Raw genomic sequence first — 9,167 nt, 5'->3', positions numbered from 1 at the left:
GCAATCTGGACAAGCTGAAGTCTCCGAATGTTCTTCAAGGGCTGCCCCATGTAGAGCGCATTACAGTAGTCCAGTCTTGAGGTCACAAGGGCGTGAGTGACTGTTCTGAGTGCCTCCCGGTTCAGGTAGGGCCGCAATTGGTGCACCAGGCGAACCTGGGCAAATGTCCCCCTGGTCACAGCTGACAAATGGTGTTCTAAGGTCAGCTGAGGATCCAGGAGGACTCCCAAATTGCGAACCCTGTCTGAGGGGCGTATAATTTCACCCCCCAGCCTGAGAGATGGAACACAAGGCCAATTAGTGGGAGGAAAAAACACAAGCCACTCGGTCTTGTCAGGATTGAGAGCCAGTCTGTTCACCCCCATCCAGACCCTCACATCCTCCAGGCACTGGCACATCACATCAACTGCTTCACTGAGTTGGCACGGGGCGGACAGATACAATTGAGTATCGTCCGCATATTGGTGGTATCCTATCCCGTGCCATCGGATGATCTCTTCCAGCGGCTTCATGTAAATGTTGAACAGGAGGGGGGACAGGACCGACCCCTGCGGCACCCCATAATTAAGGGGCCTAGGGGTCGACCTCTGTCCTCCAACCAACACCAACTGCGACCTGCCCGAGAGGTAGGAGGAGAACCATCGAAAAACGGTGCCTCCCACCCCCACCTCTCGCAACCGCTGCAACAGGTCGATGGTATCGAAGGCCGCTGAGAGGTCCAGGAGAACCAGAACGGAGACACGGCCCCCATCTCTGGCTCTCCAGAGATCATCGGTCAGTGCGACCAAAGCAGTTTCCGTGCTGTAGCCAGGTCTAAATCCAGACTGAAAGGAATCTAGATAATCGGTTTCATCCAAGGACCGCCGGAGCTGAGAGGCCACCACTTTCTCAACAACCTTCCCAACAAAGGGGAGGTTGGAGACTGGACAGTAGTTATTTAGAATGGCTGGATCCAGAGACGGCTTGTTCAGGAGGGGTCTCACCACTGCCGCCTTTAAGAGGGGTGGGGAGGACCCCTCCCGAAGAGAGGCGGTAACAATCATCTGGATCCAGCTCCGTGTCACCTCCCTGCTGTTCGCGACCAGCCAGGAGGGGCACGGGTCCAGCGCGCAAGTGGAGGCGCTCACAGCTCCCATGGCCTTGTCCACTTCCTCAAGTGTGACAAGTTGAAAATCAATCCATAAATTACGCTCAAGACCCTCCCCCGGTACCTCGGCTGGCTCTGAGCAATTGGAGTCCAGGTCTATCCGAAGCCGAGCAACTTTATCCACGAGAAATTGGACATACTCCTCAGCTCTACCTTGTAAAGGGTTACCCGCGTCCCTCCCTTTCAAAAGGGAGTGGGTTATTCTAAACAAGGCGGCTGGGTGCAACTCGGCAGATGCAATCAGAGCGGCAAAATATGCGCTTTTTGATGTTCGAATTGCCTGGAGGTAGGCTCTGATGCAGGCTCTCAAGAGTGCTCGGTCTGACTCGGACTTACTGGCTCTCCAGCGGCGCTCTAGGCGTCTCTTTTGGCGTTTCATCTCCTGGAGTTCCTCAGTAAACCAAGGAGCCCTCCTGGATCTGCTACCTCGGAGAGGCCGTAAAGGTGCAATCTGGTTAAGAGCCTCCGACGCCGCTGAGTTCCAAGCAGCGACCAAGGCCTCCACCGGACTGTGGACGGGAGTGTCAGGTATAACGCCAAGCACCGTCTGAAAGCCCTGAGGGTCCATAAGGCGCCTGGGGTGGAACCACCTAATCGGTTCCTCCTCCCTACAGTGTGGGATTGGCCTCCGAAAGTCGAGCCTCAGTAGGAAGTGGTCCGACCATGACAAGGGCAAGATCTCACTACCCCTCAAACCAAGATCACAACTCCACTGCTCCGAGAGGAATACGAGGTCGAGCGTGTGACCCGCTGAGTGAGTTGGGCCCCGAATTACTTGGGTCAAGCCCATGGCTGTCATGGAAGCCATGAACTGCGCTCCATCAGAGTGCTCGCCGAGCGAAGGCAAATTGAAGTCCCCCAGCACCATAAGCCTGAAGAACTCAACTGCCAGCTCGGCTACTGACTCGAGGAGCGAGGGGAGAGCTGTTGTCACGCTGTTGGGAGGCAGGTACGTTAACAACAAGCCCACTTGACCCTCAAGGTCCAACTTCACCAGCAAGGACTCACACCCGACAAGCTCCGGAGCAGGGATCCTACGAGGAACTAAAGACCCCCAGATAACAATGGCCACTCCCCCACCCCTTTTCTGAGGTTGCGTCTGATGAAGCACCTGAAAACCCTCTGGGCACATTTCAGTGAGGGGGACTCCTCCCTCCGGGCCTAGCCAGGTTTCAGTAATACATGCCAGGTCTGCCCTCTCGTCTAAAATTAGGTCCCGGACGATGGGAGCCTTGTGAACCACAGACCTGGCATTTAGCAACAACAGCCTGAGACCAGGGTCCTGATTACTCACACCATCTGGCCTTGGAGTGGGACTAATAGGGCCGGAAGGAGGGATCTCTGTGACGTAGTGAACCCTCCTTCCCTGTAATGGCTCGCCCTAAAGTCCCCGCCATATCTGCCCCTCCCTGTTATGACCGTAATGTTCCGGCCCACTCCTATGTCCATGGTCCCTCCCCCCTCCCCCCTGGCCACCGCGTTCCCTGGCAGGCCCTTCTAATCAAACATTCTAAGGCTGGGATTAGGCATAGGCCCCCCTGACACTTCTGCACAGCACTCAGTGCAGGAGGTGCCCAGCAGTGGTCCCAGCCTTCTCAGACATACACAGCCATACTATCAGACAATCCCCACGGACAGTTTAAAACAGAATAACAACAATATAGTTAAAAGTGGGTACATTCAATCAACCACACTCATACCAAACACTCACCATACAGCTAAATTTAAAAGCCGCGTAGTAGTACCAAATGAAAAATTAGCTCAGAATTTTCCTAGTGTGTAAGAAGGAGTTAATGTCCCGATCTCCCACAAAGGGGTAGGGTCCAAAAGTCTGAAAAAATAGTATATTGACCACAACTGGAGGGGGAAGCACACTCCTCAATGGTCGCTAAGTGTGAAAAATGGTCATCAGTCACTTTTTTCAATGCCATTGTAACTTTGGTCACTAAGCCCATTATACCACCTTTCTTGCCACAGTTCTTAAGTGAATAACTGCAGCTGGTATTTTGTATTTTGGATAGAAACTTTTTTTAAATAGCCTAAGACAATTTAAAAAAAGAATCCACACAGAATAAATTGAAGTAAAACATTTCAAACTATTCTTTCTATGCACAATATATTTCAAAGTATTGTGCATAGAATTTTTAAACATGGTTTCACTTCAATTTATTTTGGATAGAATCTTTTTTTTAAATAGTCTAAGACAATTTAAAAAAAATAATCCACACAGAATTTTAAAAAATCCTATGCACAATAAATAAAATATTATTTTAAAATACATTAAAAAAAGAAAAGAAAAAACCCAGCTCACTTACCAGCAGGCTTGCATTCCAAGTCAACCCAGAATGATGTAGATGTTAATACAAAGAACTGAGCAAATTGAAATGGTGAAATTAGTCAGGGAAATATTTTTCAAAGAAACTTTGCCACCACTTTTCCCACACGAGCTGACCTCCAACCTCCGTGCCCCTCCCCTCTGGAAAATCCAGGAAGTAACACTCGCTTCCCTCTCTAGCCAAGTGTTTCCTGGAGCTCTATGGTACTTGGTCATTTTTTCTTATAAAAGTGAGTAAAAGGGGCGCTGGGGGGGTCCGTTTTGTTGCTTTAACGTTTTAATATCTTCAATGAAAGTACAGAGACAGAGAGGGATTAGACAGGGTGTCTTTTGTCTTGCCCTGGTTAGGATTTCTTAAGCAAATCCACTGGGCTTTCAACATGAAGCCAGAAAATCGGGACTTTTTTAAAACGGCCCGGGACACGGGATAAATTGTTATAAAGCATGACCATCCCGCTGAAATCGGGATGTCTGGTCACCTTAGGTAAACTGCTCTAAACTTGATTGCAGAAAATACAACTTCTGTAACAGAGTTGTCAATGCGTGGAATGCACTACCTGACACTGTGGTTTCTTCCCCAACCCCCCAAAACTTTAATCTTACAGTGTCTATTGTCGACCTCACCCCATTCCTAAGAGGTCTTTAAGGGGCATGCATAAGCGTACCAGCATCCCTGTCTTAATATTCCCTTGTATTTGTATTCATTTTATGTATACATAATCATGTCTATATTTATATGTTATCTAATTCTTGCTTGACGAAATAAATAATAACACTAATATTTATTTAGGCGTGAGGAACTCCAGCTGTGTTGGACTACAAAACCCATGACTCACTATGCCCAAATGATGACTGGAGTTTGCTTCCAATTTATTTGAAAGGGTATGGATTGGGATGGCTAGTCAGAGAGGTTTGTCTTCAAGGATCCTATTTCCTGAAATTAAAACTCTAATGTAGTTTGCTAATTTGCTTGTTTATATGTTTTTTGTCCTTTTCATTGAATACATAAAAATTAGAACAATTCTAAAACAGAATTTTGGAACAGCCATGGGTGCAATCTTTTCTGTAGGATTTCAAACTGATAAAGTATTTGGGGCATTTTGAATAAATGTATTTTGATCTAGAATGGGGGTGTATGAGGAGAGTGGCTGTGTGTTGTGTATGATAGGATCGGGTGGGCGACCTGAAGCCCCTCCACTGAGTGCAGATGCAGAAGTGGATGGGGGCCCAGACTCGCCCCCCGTCCTGGTATGTATGTTGAGCGCAGCCTGTCGGGAAGAATGGGGGCCATGGGAGGTGGGTGGGGGTCTACGGTGACGGGGGAGGGTCGGAGCATTTTGGTTACGACTGGGCGGGGCAGATATGACGGGAGCTGTAGGGCTGGCCATTACCGGGGAAGAAGGACTCGCTACCTTGCAGCGATTCTTTGTTCCGGCCCTATTGGTTCAACTCAAGGGCCTGGTGGCAGAGGAGATCAGGGCCCTTGTCTCAGGTTGCTGCTGCTAAATGCCAGGTCTGTAGTAAATAAAGCTCTCCTCGTCCGGGACTTAATTTTAGATGGGGGGGGCAGACCTGGCATGTATAACTGAAACCTGGCTGGGCCAAGAGGGAGGAGTCCCCCTCTTGGAAATGTGCCCAGATGGGTTCCAGGTGCTACACCAACCGTGACACCAGGAAGGGGTGGGGGAGTGGCAGTTATTATCCAAAGGTCATTAGCTCCTCGCAGGATCCCTTCCCCAGAGATTGTGGGGTGTGAGTCTCTTCTCCTGAAGTTGGACCTAGGAGTTCAATTGGGCTTGTTTTTGACGTACTACCTCCCAGCTGCGTCACAACGGCCCTGCCTGCGCTCCTAGAGGCGGTAGCTGGATTAGCGTTGGAGTTCCCCAAACTGATGGTACTGGGGGACTTTAACCTGCCATCCCTGAGCAAACACTCTGATGGAGCACAGGAGTTCATGGCTTCCATGACAATCATGGACTTGACCCAAGTAGTCCAGGGTCCAACTCATAGAGTGGGACACACACTCGACCTTGCATTTCTCTCAGGGCAGTGGAGATGTGATCTTGAATTAAGGGAATAGAGATCTCACCCTTGTCATGGTCAGATCACTTCCTGCTGAGGCTTGACTTTGGGATGCTGCTCCCCCATTGCAAGAGCCGATTAAGTGGTTCCGCCCCAGGCACCTGATGGATCCGGAAGGATTTCAGAAGGAGCTTGGAGAGATACCTGACTCCCTTGCCCACAACCCGACAGAGGCCTTAGTCGCGGCCTGGAATGTTGCAGCGACTGAGGCTCTGGATCGGATTGCGCCTTTGCTGCCTCTCTGCGGCAGTGGATCCAGGAGGGAACCTTGGTTCACTGAGGAACTCCGGGAGATGAAGCGCCAAAAGAGACGCCTAGAGCGACGCTGGAGGGCCAGTAACTCCGAATCTGACCAAACACTATTAAGAGCCTATTAGGACTTATTTAGTGGCGATACGGGCGGCAAAATGTACATATTTTTCTGCTCTTATTGCATCCGCGGAATCCCGCCCAGCCGCCCTGTTTAGGGTGACCCGCTCCCTCCTAAAAGATGAGGAGGCGGGGGAACCCCTGCAGGGAAGAGCTGAGGAGTTTGTTCAGTTTCTGTTGGATAAAATCACTCAGATTCGGGCGGACCTGGACTCTACTTGGGCAGCACCAGCTGAGATGCCGAGGGAGGGTCTTAGTCAGATTTGCTGGGATGAGTTCGAGTTTGTCATCCCTGAGGAAGTGGACAAGGCCATGGGAGCGATGAGTGCCTCCACCTGTTTATTGGACCCGTGCCCCTCCTGGCTGGTCTCGACCAGCAGGGAGATAACACGAGGCTGGCTCCAGATGATTACGAAAGCATCTTTACAGAAGGGGTCTTTCCTGCAACCACTTAAGGAAGTGGTGGTAAGGCCCCTCCTTAAGAAGCCTTCTCTGGACCCAGCTATTCTTCGTCCTGTCTCCAACCTTCCTTTTCTAGGAAAGGTTGTTGAGAAGGTGGTGGTGCTTCAACTCCGACGGACCTTGAATGAAGCAGATTATCTAGACTCCTTTCAGTCTGGCTTCAGGCCTGGATACAGCACAGAAACCGCTTTGGTCGCACTGACCGATGATCTCTGGCGGGCCAGGGATAGAGGACATTCCTCTATCCTGGTGCTTCTTGACCTCTCAGCGGCTTTCGATACCATTGACCATGGTATCCTTCTGCGACGGTTAGAGGTGGGAGTGGGAGGCACCGTTCTACGGTAGTTCTCCTCTTACCTCTCTGACAGGTCGCAGTTGGTGTTGGTCGGGTGACAGAGGTCGACCCCTAGGCCCCTTAAATATGGGGTGCCGCAGGGTTCGGTATTGTCCCCCCTCCTATTTAATATCTACATGAAACCGCTGGATGAGATCATTCGACAGCACAGGGTTAAGTATCATCAGTATGCTGATGATACACAATTATATCTCTCTGCCCCATGCCAGCTCAGTGTAGCGGCGGACGTGATGTGCCGGTGCCTGGAGGCTGTTAGGATCTGGATGGGGGTAAACGAACTCGTGCTCAATCCCGACAAGACCGAATGGCTATGGATGTTCCTCCCTGAAGGATAGCCCAGATAGTCCATCCTTGATCCTGGGAGGCAAAAACTTACGCCTCTCAGAGAGAGCACACAATTTAGGGGTCCTCCTGGATTCACAGCTGACACTGGAACACCATCTGTTGGCTGTGACCATGGGAGCCTTTGCCCAGGTTCACCTGGTGCATCAATTGCGGCCCTACTTGGATCGGGAGGCACTCCAGACCGTCACTCATGCCCTAGTCACCTCAAGGCTGGATTACTGCAACGTGCTCTACATGGGGCTACCCTTGAAAAGTGTTCGGTGACTGCAACTAGTGCAGAATGCAGCCGCACGAGCGATATTGGGTGTACCTAGATACACCCATGTTACACCTATCCTCCGCGAGCTGCACTGGCTACCTATTGGTCTCCGGACACAATTCAAGGTGTTGGTTATTACCTTTAAAGCCCTGCATGGCTTAGGACCAGCATACCTACGAGACCACCTACTGCCACACTCTTCCCAACGGCCGGTAAGATCCCATAGGGTGGGCCTCCTTCAGATGCCGTCAGCCAATGTTGGCTGGCGGCTCCCCGGAGGAGAGCCTTCTCTGTGGCTGCCCCGACCCTTTGGAACGAACTACCCCCAGAAATCCGGACCTCACCCACTCTCATGGCCTTCAGAAAAGCTGTCAAGACCTTGCTATTCCGGCAGGCCTGGGGCTGTTGACTTCATTGTTGAGGTCCAGCCCTGACTGAAATGAATGTATCTCTGTTGTTTTTTAACTTGTCTATTTTATTTTTTATTTTCCTTTCTTTCCCCTCTCTGTAAGCCGCCCAGAGTCCTCCGGGATTGGGCGGCCTATAAACAAAATTAAACTTCAAACGTCAAGAGAAAATATAAAGTTTAGCAAGAGGCTCTGTATGTAATGTGTAGTGCGGTATTTATTGACTGAAGAAAACTATCAGTGTATTGATTTACTAATTTAAATTGTCAGAATGGTTTTGTAATTATGTCTGCAATAAGATTTCATGAAGAGATGGATTTATATGTAGTAATTCAACTTTCCATTGTAAACTGTAATAAAGTAGATTTCTGACAAAGCTTCTGCCTGAGCTAATTTTATTATTCTTATGAACTATATAATACCAAAAAAAGCTTTTACAGAAGATTAAGGTTCACAAAGCATCTGTAGTTTTATTCTTGCAACAAAAATGCTACAAAACATATATATTAACTTATCATGGAAATAACTGATTTTTTAAATACCTGGTTGTGCAATTTATAACTGCAGTTTGAATTATATGTTCAAATTTAAACATGGTTAACATTGGTTGCTTTGTTCATACACTAAGTCACACAACCAAAGTTTGTAGCCAAATTGTATAGAAGCCCACCTTTTATTATTAGTTTATGGGTTGGTGAATTATACAATATGAAAAGGTGCTGACCAAGTAATTATTTACCTAACAATAGATAAATGTGTAGCGCAAATGTGACTAATTTTAATATAATGGCCTCCCCAAGCCTTGGCATTCTGCTGCAACTGTATGGAATGATACTGATTTAACTTACTTTTTTTTATGCTGTTTAAAAATCAATCCAAGATGGTGAACAAATGTTTATCTTATTTTCTCCGCAACAACAATCCTGTGAAGTAGATTGAGATAAGAGATAGTGACTGGTCCAAAGTCACCAGCTGGCTTTCATAGCAATAGCAATAGCAGTAGACTTATATACCGCTTCATAGGCCTTTCAGGCCTCTCTAAGCGGTTTACAGAGAGTCAGCATATTGCCCCCAACAATCTGGGTCCTCATTTTACCCACCTCGGAAGGATGGAAGGCTGAGTCAACCCTGAGCCGGTGAGATTTGAACCGCTGACCTGCTGATCTAGCAGTAGCCTGCAGTGCTGCTTTTAACCACTGCGCCACCTTGGCTCTTGCGCCACCTTGGCTCTTTCATGTTAAGGTGGGACTTGAACTCATAGTCTCCTGCTTTCTAGTACCTTAACCACTACATCACACTGGCTTTCTTTGGTTTATGACATCTATTAATATGCTACATATTGTACTTAATATCTTCTAGGTATCTGAAGGCATGCAAGTTATATATGAAACACAAACAATTGGATA

This window comes from Thamnophis sirtalis, unplaced genomic scaffold (assembly GCF_051295495.1).
Source record: "Thamnophis sirtalis isolate CommonGarterSnake01/CBP01778 unplaced genomic scaffold, rThaSir2_p1.2 scaffold_2, whole genome shotgun sequence".
NCBI lineage: Eukaryota > Metazoa > Chordata > Lepidosauria > Squamata > Natricidae > Thamnophis > Thamnophis sirtalis.
The sequence above is the reverse complement of the archived record's forward strand: the minus strand, read 5'-3'. Positions refer to the sequence as shown.